Source organism: Cherax quadricarinatus, chromosome 62 (assembly GCF_038502225.1).
Source record: "Cherax quadricarinatus isolate ZL_2023a chromosome 62, ASM3850222v1, whole genome shotgun sequence".
Classification (NCBI taxonomy): Eukaryota; Metazoa; Arthropoda; class Malacostraca; order Decapoda; family Parastacidae; genus Cherax; species Cherax quadricarinatus.
This window is the reverse complement of record NC_091353.1, coordinates 6,368,356-6,380,938: the sequence shown is the minus strand read 5'-3', so window position 1 is coordinate 6,380,938 and position 12,583 is coordinate 6,368,356. Positions and strand designations below refer to the sequence as shown.

At 42.2% G+C, this 12,583-nt stretch overlaps 1 protein-coding gene across 2 annotated transcripts in view; it reads right to left on the bottom strand.

Annotated features, from left to right (window-relative positions):
* The window catches only part of LOC128687274 (uncharacterized), a 76,692-nt gene that overhangs the window by 38,601 nt on the left and 25,508 nt on the right, over positions 1-12,583 (bottom strand). The window contains exon 1 of one of the 2 annotated variants that reach the window (XM_053774641.2): positions 4,080-4,210. The exons of the other annotated variant lie outside the window; for it this stretch is intronic. The gene's annotated coding sequence lies outside the window, so the exon portion shown is untranslated. Of the gene's footprint in view, positions 1-4,079; positions 4,211-12,583 lie in introns of those variants that run through there. 2 annotated transcript variants of the gene reach the window in all.

Here is a 12,583-nt window from a genome sequence, read left to right as displayed (position 1 = left end):
GTACGATCAGCTCACCCACTGAGGTCCGGAGTTCGAGTCTCCTCCGGTACGGCTGAAAAGCATTAGGGACGTGTTTCCGTAATATACCTGATGTCCCTGTTCACCCATCTGTATAAAATGGGTACCTGGGTGTTAGTGGACTGTTGTGGGTCATATCCTGGGACAAAACTGACCTAATTTGCAGGAAATGCTCAGCATAACAAGGGACTTTCTATATAGTAGTATGTCATTGATGTCAGCTATGGTCTGTATACCTTGTACATGTAGTAAATAAAGATATTATTATTATTATCATTATTATTATTATTAATTTCAAAGCAATATACAGTGGAACCACGGTATACGACCTTAATTCATTCCAGAAGGCTGTTCGAGTGCCACTCTGAGTATCGAACAAGTTCTTCCCAACCAATTTTCTGTTCGGTTGGCTGTTATCACTAATCTTCGTAGGCCCCTTGGTTACTTATTTATAAATACAAAAAGGCACCAAAAAAATGCGAACACAAAATAGTTTATAGCGAAGTTCTGGCATGTCGTGTTTGTTTGATCGAGTGCTGAGCCTTGTTCGAGTATGGAACTGGTTGTATATAGAGGTTCCACTGTATACTGAAATCGGGTCAATCATTTTGAAATACCCTGTATTTCACTACAAGGACTGTCATAGGGAAAGTAGCCTCCTGCTTCTCAGTGTGGTTTTTTTGTGACTAAATGTTAGAGGAACTGCACACCCCGACGCTGGTTTTAGTCAGATGATAACCCACAGTTTTTGGCCATCTGACTGAGAGTTTATGTTTGGTAAGATTTGTCAGGAAACAGGACAAGTGTTTCCTGGCACAGATCTCTTTTCAATTATAAACCCTGGGAAGGGTGCCACCTCGTTGTTTGTCGTTTGTGAGACTATACTTTCTTTCCATGTGATTTGTTCATTGTAGCGTCATTGTAACTGTTAGAGGGGAAGTGTGTGTTATACGTCGACTAAGGCAGCATGTGTCTAATTTTCATCTTGTTGGTATTATATATCACTCATGTACAAATGGTATATATATATAGTGTTTCAAATTAATGGATCCAATTTGAAATTGCATCCATATATTTGAAACACCCTGTGTGTGAGTGTATCATATATGAAGACACAACACTTAAGTCATATGATGACTTATGGCTAGCTAATGATTCTTGCAAGTTTATTTAGGTGCAGGTAAACATAAGGACAGTTATCATAGTATAAATTACCCACATCAGGATAAGCTAGTCAGAGAAGCCTCTGTGACTTATTGTGGATTGTTCTTCCTTTATCACGACCCAGAGTTATATCAGTTAAGATAAACTTTTCTTATATGCTGCAGAACCTTCGTAAAAACTTATCTCTTATCACTTCCTAGAAAGATTATATTGTATGTGAAAATATGGAAATAAGTCATATTGTTTGACTTTTGTGTTATCCTGAGGGGTAATGTATACCATGTATACCATCTTTTAGGAGTGAAGAAGAGCAGGATGTGAGTGTGGGGGAGGTACGTGAGGCATTATGTAGAATGAAAGGGGGTAAAGCAGCTGGAACTGATGGGATCATGACAGAAATGTTAAAAGCAGGGGGGGGGGATATAGTGTTGGAGTGGTTGGTATTTTTGTTTAATAAATGTATGAAAGAGGGGAAGGTACCTAGGGATTGGCGGAGAGCATGTATAGTCCCTTTCTATAAAGGGAAGGGGGACAAGAGAGATTGTAACAATTACAGAGGAATAAGTTTACTGAGTATACCAGGAAAAGAGTACGGTAGGGTTATTATTGAAAGAATTAGAGGCAAGACAGAATGTAGGATTGCGGATGAGCAAGGAGGTTTTAGAGTGGGTAAGGGATGTGTAGATCAAGTGTTTACAGTGAAGCATATATGTGAGCAGTATTTAGATAAAGGTAGGAAAGCTTTTATTGCATTTATGGATTTAGAAAAGGCATATGATAGAGTGGATAGAGGAGCAATGTGGCAGATGTTGCAAGTACGTGTATATGGAATAGGTGGTAAGTTACTAAATGCTGTAAAGAGTTTTTATGAGGATAGTGAGGCTCAGGTTAGGGTGTGTAGAAGAGAGGGAGAATACTTCCCAGTAAAAGTAGGTCTTAGACAGGAATGTGTAATGTCACCATGGTTGTTTAATATATTTATAGATGGGGTTGTAAATGAAGTAAATGCTAGGGTGTTCGGGAGAGGGGTGGGATTAAATTATGGGGAATCAAATACAAAATGGGAGTTGACACAGTTACTTTTTGCTGATGATACTGTGCTTATGGGAGATTCTAAAGAAAAGTTGCAAAGGTTACTGGACGAGTTTGGGTGTGTCAAGGTAGAAAGTTGAAAGTGAACATAGATAAGAATAAGGTGATGAGGGTATCAAATTATTTAGATAAATAAAAATTGGATATCACATTGGAGAGAGGGAGTATGGAAGAAGTGAATGTTTTCAGATATTTGGGAGTTGACGTGTCAGCAGATGGGTTTATGAAGGATGAGGTTAACCATAGAATTGATGAAGGAAAAACGGTGAGTGGTGCATTGAGGTATCTGCGGAGACAAAAAACGTTATCTATGGAGGCAAAGAAGGGAATGTACGAAAGTATAGTGGTACCAACACTCTTATATGGGTGTGAAGCTTGGGTTGTAAATGCTGCAGCAAGGAGACGGTTGGAGGCAGTGGAGATGTAGTCTAAGGGCATTGTGTGGTGTAAATATTATGCAGAGAATTCGGAGTGTGGAAATTAGGAGGAGGTGTGGAGTTAATAAAAGTATTAGTCAGAGAGCTGAAGAGGGGTTGTTGAGGAGGTTCGGTCATTTAGAGAGAATGGATGGCAGTAGAATGACTTGGAGAACGTATCAATCTATAGGGAAAGGAAGGCAAGGTGGTGTAAGGGTCGTCCTCGAAAAGGTTGGAGAAAGGGGGTAAAGGAAGTTTTGTGGGCAAGGGGCTTGGACTTCCAGCAAGCGTGCGTGAGCGTGTTAGATAGGAGTGAATGGAGATGAATGGTTTTTGGGATCTGACGAGCTGTTGGAGTGTGAGCAGAGTAATATTTAGTGAAGGGATTCAGGGAAACCGGTTATTTTTATATAGCTGGACTTGAGTCCTGGAAATGGGAAGTGCAATGCCTGCACTTTAAGGGAGGGGTTTAGGATATTGGCAGTTTGGGAGGGTATGTTTTATATGCTTCTAAACTGTTGTGTTCTGAACACCTCTGCAAAGACAGTGATTATGTGTGAGTGAGGTGAAAGTGTTGAATGATGATGAAAGTATTTTCTTTTTGTGGATTTTCTTTCTTTTTCAGTCACCCTGCCTCGGTGGGATACGGCCGACTTGTTGCAAAAAAAAAAAAAAAAACATGGTTTTACGAGCAAGCTGGGGCATACGAAAACCAGGGTTCCACTGTACAGTAATCACAATATACTGTATCCGATGCCTATCCTTTTTTTTTATTTCAGTCTGTGAAAAGATGTGATTTCTTAAGCTTAGAAGTTTGTAATGAAGTTAGAAAAGAAGAAGATATCAAAAATTCTAGAGGATCAGACAATGCAAAACATGTGAAAATTTGCCTGGACTGCCTCCAAGTGAGTTGCCTACCCTGGCAAGCTCTGTTGACACCAAGCTCTGAGGCCGGTACCTCAGCCTCACAAGTGGCTTATAGGGCAGATTTTCATAAATGACTGATGTTGCAAGAAATCTCGCCTGCATGCACGTTTAAAGGACTAACTTACTTGGTGATGTAGAATCTATTCTAGTCTTCCACCTCCCTAAGCTTAGCCCCTTTGGACTTCCCCTCAGAAACCATGTGCAACCGGGAGCCTTAATTCCTGCAATATTCAATCGTTTTTAGTGACCTGCCTGCACCTCAGAAATTCCTGTTTCCAACGGGGGGGGGTGAATCCCCTAGAATACTATGCAGAAAGTGACACTAGCTTCTAGGTTGACAAGAGACACTGGTACGTACTGGGCATGCACTGCCAGCTGCACAAAGGCCTACAGCTCAACTCACTCGCAACTTTCCCCAGACACTGGCCAGAATCCTAAGAAAAAGTGGAGGTCTTGTCTTACTGTATGGGCTTGATGGAGGAGGTCATCTACAGTACATCGAGGTGCCTCCACCAGATTTCCCCAGGTCTAATATGTGAAGACACTTGGGGGGCACCGCCTGCTGATCACGGCACGTGTTGTTCAGATGGTGTCTAGTCCAAGAAGAAAGCTCTGGCGTCTTTGACACCCGCGCCTTGTCGTTCAAACTTGGGCTGCCAGTTCTCCCTAGCTAACTTAACCTAGTGTTTGCCTACATTTGGCGTATTACTACCTATGTTAAGGTCTTAGGTCTACATTATTATTATCTACAGTTGCCTCAATAATCCTAATATTAGTGTACTAACAGTATAAACTACCTACTTCTTCCCTGAAGGGTAAATCTATCAATTAAGAAGTACCTTCCAACCACCTTCGCCAACCCAGGTGAGTGTGTTTGTGTGTTGGGTGGGTGTAAGGGCCCTTGAACGGTGTGTTTTTCCCCGCTGGGACTTCTCGGACTGAATAAGTTCCAACATCCTCTCGCTGGCGAAGGTAGGTGCTAAGTCTAAATCAAGTTCACCTTCTGCGAGCCCCCACGGCGGACCCTGGACACGAGTGCCGTCCGGCCACTCTCATCGAGCAGACTGCGGTCTAACTTCAACCGTCCAGTTTCCCCTGCATGGACCTCTGGGGGTGTAAACTTGTTGGTTCCGGTGGTCTTAGCACCCTTTCCTTTAACTTTTAACATCTTTCTTTCTTATGTCTAGCCTTGACTGAGTGGCTCTGTACTTTCCCACCCAGTGGCCCACATGCCCTGGTAGCCTTTCCTCCCACTGATACTAGGTTCCCTGGATTTAATGGCAATCTATCTCCCTCTTTACGTACCCTGTAAAAGTGTTTTTCCAAGGTGGCCGAGTGTTCGTCACTCCCTATCTGGTTCAGCTTCCCTGGCGGTTCATCGTGTATACTGGTACTCATTATCACTATACCCCCAGCTATCATGGGGACAGCTTCCCTGGCATAGCAGGGAATTCAGGTGGAATCCTGCTGCCTATGATGTATCCTGCTGGGGATCTGTATAAACCAATTCCTTCCCTAAACGTCCGTCGTGTAGACAGGAAGTCATCTATCTGATTGGCTCCCACCAGGTCTTTCAATCGCTTAGCTGCTGCAGCAAGACTTCTCGCTGTAATTGCCCTGGGTAACATCTCTACCACCAAGGCTGTAATGTCTCTGCGATGTCCACCTAATTTGACTGTGATATCCACCACATCATAAGATTTGGGTGGGGCCTGTCTTATAGCCCCTCCCAACATCATACTAACTTTCCTTGTGGCCTTCAACTTTAATTTAGCCACCAACTTCTTTGTTATCAAGGATACTTGTGCTCCGGAGTCAAAGAATAATCGGGTTGTTTCGGACCTGTGCCCATTCACAACCTTTGCCATGACTGTAGGTAGGGCAGCACCTCCGTGATTCTCACTCGGATTAGAGACTTCACTTCCACTAATCACGCTGGCTACCATTCAGGCTCAGACTCACTTTCTATCTCTACCTGAGAGATATCCCTACTAGCCTGGGATTCCCTTAAATTATTGGGACATAGTGCAGTATGGTGCTTACCTTTGCAACAGACTCGACAGTCACTCAGCTAGATGCCACAGTCTCTCACAAAGTGTTCTCCACAACATTTGAAGCAGTCTCAACTCCTTTAGTCTCTGTTGCCTACTGCTCAGTGTTGTATACTCCGGGCAACTCGTGCTAGCGTGTTCGCCTTAGCAGAACACGCATATTCTGGCATGAGTGCCTCTGAGGTTCTGCTTAGAGGTTCTTACCTTAGACACTTCTTTACCATAGTACACGCCAACGTTAGTCGTATGAGCTTTAGACTGATCTCTCGAGATCTTTGAGTAACTGTCTAGGTTTTTATGTAGTGATGGTGGTGACTCTTCTCTCACACCTATACTCAAATGAGAAACGAGATCTCCCAACCCCTCAACAATTTGTTGTATCGTGAACCTATTCGTCCGATATTTTAAGTGTAACTCATGCACTGTAGTGCCAGCCAGTTTCCTCTGAATCACCTGGCTAAGGACCCATTCTGAATCATCCTCATCATGCAAATCTCTGAAACTATTTGTCAAGCTCATAATTTCAATACGGAACTTGTGATGAATGGTTTGAAAAACCGACAAGTTGAAGATTGAGACACTTATGCAGCATGTGGGAATCTTTATTCAGGAAACGTTTCGCCACCCAGTGGCTTCATCAGTCCAATACAAAGAGGAAGGCGTAAGGAGAGGAGGAGTATGAGGTAATCAGTCCCTCAACCTACATTCTACAAGATTGATGGACTGAACACATCGACTCCAGGTTGAGGGACTGATTACCTCATACTCCTCCTCTCCTTACGCCTTCCTCTTTGTATTGGACTGATGAAGCCACTGGGTGGCGAAACATTTCCTGAATAAAGATAACCATATGCTGCATAAGTGTCTCAATCTTCAATACGGAACTTCTCTAGGCTTTGACGGTCATGTCGGCAAGCCTCTAGATCCAACAATCGATAAAGTATGGCCACTTTTATCTCCTCAGTGTTGCCAAACATGCCTTCTAACTGGTCTTTGGCATGTTGGTAATTAGTGTCAGTAATCTGGTAGTGCTGGACCAAGTCTAAGGCTTTACCCTTGAGCTGTGACCGTAAATACTGCAATTTGACGGCATCTGACAAATCGTTCCTGTCATCTATCTGGGCTTTAAACTGTCAAATGTCAGTAAATTCAACTAGGGCAACTGGGCAACATATTGACAGGTGTGTGGTTGTTTGTGGTACCTGCGGTGTTCGACACCACCCTTGGAATACTAGCCTTTAATGTACTTAACTTATCTTTGCACATATTCATCTCCTGTTGACAATCTACATCATCCTTAGTGAATTCGTCCTGAGCCTGCCGCAGACTATCCTGGGATTCACCATCCTCAATAGCCTGTAGCTCATATGCTGAGAATGCTTGTTCGTAGGCTTCCCATTTGTTCCTCAAACGCTTCAGTCTTGCAAATCATCGCAGTCTACTTTACTGCGTTGGCAAGTAGCCTTGCACCTGTTGTGCGTTCTGTTCAGATGCCCTTTGTATGCCGCTACTGATCGTTTTAATTTTGCTAACACTGAACCAGACTTCTGAACTCCCATCTGCCATTGTCGAGGTTTAATTAGGAATGTGACACTAATTGTACTTTACTCAGTCCACCCCACAGCACGAACGGTATTAGGAAAGAATGAACGAGTCTCAAGGCTCCTCAACAAGTTAACGATTCCCTTTGTTATATTGACTCTACTCTAAATAAAAAATGTACACTGTTAGCTCTCAAATCCCGATCAAAATGTGTATCGATGTGAAAGCTTAACCTAGCAATTTCCTGTACAATGTCAGCAAATAATTACAGGACTTAACCTAGTCTGTGGTACAAGTCACAAATCCCACATTAAAATGAGTCAAAGACAATGAAAATCACACAATAAAAATGCAGAATACAAATTAAAAAATCACTTGGTTCGCACAAATAAAATCAACAATTCAACTTGTGAAACAGTAAATGAATAATGTATGTAAACAGCTTGGCTTAACTGTGCCCAGCTTACTCAGTCTAGCGTGGATGGTTGGATAAGGTAAATCCTAACCTAACTAGTGTGCTATAGCTTAAACCTGGCTTTAGAACTCCCTGTAAATAATAACTAGGTTAAATCTTTCCTAGCTACTATAACTGTTGTAAATATTGCACAAGCCTAGCCTAACTATGGCTACCTTGCAAATCCACTAAGTAATTAACACACAAGTCTCCTACTCTGGATTACTTGTAATCACTGTAAATAATTAAATTCACAAGCTTCTCTAGCCTACCTGGCCTGCCTGTAAATTACTGCAAATAACAGCTTCTGTGTATAGTCAGCTTGGCCTAGCCTCTGTGTAACTCTGGGCCTAGGTGTACTAACTTAACCTAACTCTGTTAAACTGGTTCCTAACTGTGGCCTAGCTATGTTAATTTTAACCTAGATATTCCACATCATGGTTACGAAGGACCACTTGTGATAATTTGTCTGGACTGCCTCCAAGTGAGTTGCCTACCCTGGCAAGCTCTGTTGACACCAAGCTCTGAGGCCGGTACCTCAGCCTCACAAGTGGCTTATAGGGCAGATTTTCATAAATGATTGATGTTGCAAGAAATCTCGCCTGCATGCACGTTTAAAGGACTAACTTACTTGGTGATGTAGAATCTATTCTGGTCTTCCACCTCCCTAAGCTTAGCACCTTTGGACTTCCCCTCAGAAACCACGTGCAACCGGGAGCCTTAATTCCTGCAATATTCAATCGTTATTAGTGACCTGCCTGCACCTCAGAAATTCCTATTTCCAACGGGGGGGGTGAATCCCCTAGAATACTATGCAGAAAGTGACACTAGCTTCTAGGTTGACAAGAGACACTGGTACGTACTGGGCATGCACTGCCAGCTGCACAAAGGCCTACAGCTCAACTCACTCGCAACTTTCCCCAGACACTGGCCAGAATCCTAAGAAAAAGTGGAGGTCTTGTCTTACTGTATGGGCCTGACGGAGGTCATCTATGGTACATCGAGGTGCCTCCATCAGCAGGCGCCGCCTGCCGATCACGGCACGTGTTGTTCAGATGGTGTCTAGTCCAAGAAGAAAGCTCTGGCGTCTTTGAGACCCGCGCCTCGTTGTTCAAACTTGGGCTGCCAGTTCTCCCTAGCTAACTTAACCTAGTGTTTGCCTACATTTGGCCTATTACTACCTATGTTAAGGTCTTAGGTCTACATTATTATTATCTACAGTTGCCTCAATAATCCTAATATTAGTGTACTAACAGTATAAACTACCTACTTCTTCCCTGAAGGGTAAATCTATCAATTAAGAAGTACCTTCCAGCCACCTTCGCCAACCCGGGTGAGTGTGTTTGTGTTTTGGGTGGGTGTAAGGGCCTTTGAACGGTGTGTTTTTCCCTGTTTGGACTTCTTGGACCGAATAGTTCCAACAAAACAACTAACATATCCCCAACAAATATTCTACTAGAAACAAATTCATCATCAAATATATCAAGGAATTTAAAACATAATGGCAACACAGAACTAGTTACATCATCTGTGTGGGATGAAAAATTAAATGCAGTAATAGTGCAAGATAAATGCAACTCGGAAATTTTTGAAACTGTTGGGGGAACAAACCTTACAGAAATATCTCTACAAAAAACATGTTTACAAAACATTGAAAATGAAAGTATTGTAGAAAACACCTCGAGCTCCGGAACCAATTTAGAAAACACACAGGATAGTGAAAATAAAAGTTTGGTAGAAAACACCTCGAACTCCAGAAGAATTTTTAATGCTGAAGAGAGTCAGGTGCTAGTATTAACGAAGTTACATATTTGCAAGGGAGTTCCTTTGATGTAGTGGTCTTCAGTCTGCTACTTGAATACATACCTTCACCAATGCACAGATTCTTGTGTTGTCAAAAAGCGTACAACCTTTTAAAACCAAATGGCATCTTCTGCATTATCACTCCTGATAGTAAACACCAGAATGCTAACGTGCATCTCTATAAACTCTGGAAGATATCTCTTGGTTATTTAGGCTTTGCGAGGATCAAGTATGAAAAACATACCCACTTCCATGGCATGGTGTTCCGCAGGGGATTGTGTAAACAGGCCTGGCAACTGGATGCTACAAGGTAATTGTCTTTCATGAAAAAAATTAATATAAAGAAAAAGTTTGCAGGGATAGACTATATATATATAGTGGTATTCATTGCGCGGCTCGCGTCACAGTAAGAGATAACATTCTAACATCCCTACACTAGTCGTACAGAAATCATACATGTCAACTACGGGAAACTGATCAGGGACACGTCCAGCTCTAGGCGTCGGTGGTCTTGCTGAATCAGTTGAGTTCAAGCTTTCGAGGGAGACTGGACGTATTTCGTTACTCTTGGAGATTTGTGTTTGAAAATAGGCAACAGATATTTGAGACTGCGGCAACATATATGAAAATAACGACTTAACTGTTGCTGCTTGTGGAAGCTAGCTGCGATGGGCTAGTTTTACTGGAAACCAAAGTGCAGTCAAGTAGTGTCCATTATGATGGATCGATTTGAGTTAAGCAGCAGCTAGCACACTTCCGTTCATCAGAGCATTAAGTAAGTTTGGTCTTTATTTTGCTATTAATAACAAGATATGCAGGCTAATATTACCATGTCTAATTTTTCTCATTTACTATATTGCACTAGCAGCTCTCTCAATCAATGTGTTTAACCGAAGTGGCTCTCTTGCAAAAATTAGTGAATAACACTGGACTATAACAAAATCAGTAATGAAATGTATATTCCTCAAGATTTTCAGGATCTCTCAGACAGTGAAGAGGTACCAAATTATGGAGGAAAACCAGATTAAATTGCTTACAAAAACACATTATGATTTCTTTTTATGGTACAAAAATAATGTAATTTACATGTTATAAAACACTAGTAGGTACATGAGAGTCACAAGTATGAAAAGCATTTTTGGCATGTGACAGTTGCAGCAGGTAACCCTTCATGAATGAGGGATGTATTCATACCACCTAAGAGCTCTTAATTCAAGGAATTATGCCTGCCTTCTCCAGAAGTCTTAAAAGTAAATGGTTATAACTATAATTTTTAAAGGGGTGGAGTGGTAAGCCAGTGGAAGGCCTTAGTCAGATGACCAAAAGCTTCAGCTGTGGGTCATCGCATAAATAAGACCAGCGTCAGGAAACACTTGTCCTGTTTCCTGACAAACCTTACCTAACCTAACCTAACCTTACCGAACCATACCTAACCTAACCATACCTAACCTAACCATACCTAACCTAACCTAACCTAACCATACCTAACCTAACCTAACCATACCTAACCTAACCTAACCTAACCATACCTAACCTAACCTAACCATACCTAACCTAACCTAACCATACCTAACCTAACCTAACCTTACCGAACCATACCTAACCTAACCATACCTAACCTAACCATACCTAACTTAAGCTAACCATACCTAACCTAACCATACCTAAACTAACATAACCTATCCTAACCTAGCCATACCTAACCTAACCATACCTAACCTAACCATACCTAACCTAACCTAACCTATCCTAACCTAATCATACCTAACCTAACCATACCTAACCTAACCTAACCTATCCTAACCTAACCATACCAAACCTAACCATAAATAACCTAACCTAACCTAACCTAACCTAACCTAACCTTACCGAACCATACCTAACCTAACCATACCTAACCTAGCAATACCTAACCTAACCTAACCATACCTAACCTAACCATACCTAACCTAACCTAACCTATCCTAACCTAACCTAACCATAAAAATCTTTGAAAGGGTCCTAAGAAGCAAGATCAACACCCAACTAGAAACCCATCACTTACATAACCCAGGGCAACATGGGTTTAGAACAGGTCGCTCCTGTCTGTCTCAACTATTGGATCACTACGACAAGGTCCTAGATGCACTAGAAGACAAAAAGAATGCAGATGTAATATATACAGACTTTGCAAAAGCCTTCGACAAGTGTGACCATGGCGTAATATCGCACAAAATGCGTGCTAAAGGAATAACAGGAAAAGTCGGTCGATGGATCTATAATTTCCTCACTAACAGAACACAGAGAGTAGTAATCAACAGAGTAAAGTCCGAGGCAGCTACGGTGAAAAGCTCTGTTCCACAAGGCACAGTACTCGCTCCCATCTTGTTCCTCATTCTCATATCCGACATAGACAAGGATGTCAGCCACGGCACCGTGTCTTCCTTCGCAGATGACACCCGAATCTGCATACCAGTGTCTTCCATTGCAGACACTGCAAGGCTCCAGGCGGACATCAACCAAATCTTTCAGTGGGCTGCAGAAAACAACATGAAGTTCAACGATGAGAAATTTCAATTACTCAGATATGGTAAACACGAGGAAATTAAATCTTCATCAGAGTACAAAACAAATTCTGGCCACAAAATAGAGCGAAACACCAACGTCAAAGACCTGGGAGTGATCATGTCGGAGGATCTCACCTTCAAGGACCATAACACTGTATCAATCGCATCTGCTAGAAAAATGACAGGATGGATAATGAGAACCTTCAAAACTAGGGAGGCCAAGCCCATGATGACACTCTTCAGGTCACTTGTTCTATCTAGGCTGGAATATTGCTGCACACTAACAGCACCTTTCAAGGCAGGTGAAATTGCCGACCTAGAAAATGTACAGAGAACTTTCACGGCGCGCATAACGGAGATAAAACACCTCAATTATTGGGAGCGCTTGAGGTTCCTAAACCTGTATTCCCTGGAACGCAGGCAGGAGAGATACATGATTATATACACCTGGAAAATCCTAGAGGGACTAGTACCGAACTTTCACACGAAAATCACTCACTACGAAAGCAAAAGACTTGGAGACGATGCAACATCCCCCCAATGAAAAGCAGGGGTGTCACTAGCACGTTA